Below are 1,597 nucleotides of genomic sequence, written 5' to 3' on the forward strand. Positions count from 1 at the left end.
AAAAAAAATTGTTAATTTATTTATCAAAAATTTTAAAATGGCTTTTTTCGTATAAATATTAAAAAATTTTTTTTTTTGTTTTGCTTAACTTAAATTAATTATTTTACTTAACATATTCACCGAATTTCACACTTCAAAACTCAAAAGCGGGATAATTAAACACAATCGAAGTTCTGATATTCAGACGTCAAAATAAGGTATGCAAACAAGTTTTTTTTTTTTTTTTTTTAAATCTATAATTCTGTCCCTTACAACAACACAATATGTTGATTTCAGTTTCAGATGATTATTTTAAGCATATTTGTTCCCACTTCAAAACAAGGGGGGGTTTTGTAAGCAAAAAAAAAATATATATATATAAATATCGTTTATGAAAAATAAGTACACTGTTATAAAGTTCATTCTTCTCCTAATAATCGCTGAAAATTTCGTATTGATCGGATAATTACCTGATTTTTGGTAGATTTTTAAAAAGACGGTCCGTCAAAAAGTACTGACCTGCCGGCTGCCCCCCCCCAGTTCTGGCGGTGCCTACATATATATATATACATTTATATATATACATACATATATATACATTTATATATATATACATACATATATATACATTTATATATATATATACATACATATATATACATTTATATATATATACATACATATATATACATATATATTTATATATATACATACATGTATATACACACACACCACACACATATATATATATATATATATATATATATATATATATATATATATATATATATATATATATATATTATCTAATATATCTAGATAATATAAGTGATTACTAATTAGATAACATTTGTTTGAAAATGTATTTTTTGTGGTTTTCAATTTTTGTTCTTATTCTGAAGAAGCGGCGATTTTTTTTTTGTACCTCCTTTGTTTTGCTTTGTTATAAAAAAAAATGTCTCAAAATGTTTGGACTCACCTTTCAAGAAAAAAGCCGACAAAAGACGAGGACACAAACGAAATGAATTTCTCTTGTTGCAAACATTTTTACAAATTCGATTCACACATCAAAAAAATACGAAACGAAAACAGGAAAAAAAAACATGAAATTAAGTTGCGACTGATAAAAAACGGGGGGGGGGGAGTTGAATCACTGGACGGTGTAGATATCATTTAATTCCCTATTTAAAAAAAGTTCAATAATTATTCATTCATCTCTCTATTTTTTTTTTTTTTTAATCTCTACTCATAAATAAAAGGCATTTTTTTTTCTTCTTCGTTCATAATAGATGTCACGATAACATATATTGAGTGGATTTCAAACAATATTTTGTATAATTTGGCGGGGTTTGTTTTACTATACACAGATTCGAAAAAAAATCCTCCGCTTCTTCTTGGCCTTCGGGACAAGATCAAAGTGTAGTATTGCTGCACTTCAATTTCTTGTTCTGTCAGTGGGGGAGAAATCCTTCACGATTGAGACCATTTGTATTTTTGTTCCCTTTTCTCCACGTTAAAAAACGACCCTGGTGTCTAACTCTGTCCCGTGGGGAGGCATTGTAAATAGGTACATAGATTCGAAAAAGTTGTCAAAAAACAAATATATAACAAATAAATG

At 27.2% G+C, this 1,597-nt stretch overlaps 1 long non-coding RNA gene across 1 annotated transcript in view; it reads right to left on the reverse strand.

Annotated features, from left to right (window-relative positions):
* Positions 1-1,105, reverse strand: part of LOC145269734 (uncharacterized) — a 27,954-nt gene extending 26,849 nt beyond the window's left edge. The window contains exon 1 of the long non-coding RNA XR_013865220.1: positions 959-1,105. This is a non-coding gene — a long non-coding RNA (uncharacterized LOC145269734). The remainder of the gene's footprint in view (positions 1-958) is intronic.
* Positions 1,106-1,597: the final 492 nt, after the last annotated feature.

The sequence above is a fragment of the Euprymna scolopes genome, chromosome 45 (genome assembly GCF_053919585.1).
Source record: "Euprymna scolopes isolate OS-2025 chromosome 45, ASM5391958v1, whole genome shotgun sequence".
Lineage (NCBI taxonomy): Eukaryota > Metazoa > Mollusca > Cephalopoda > Sepiida > Sepiolidae > Euprymna > Euprymna scolopes.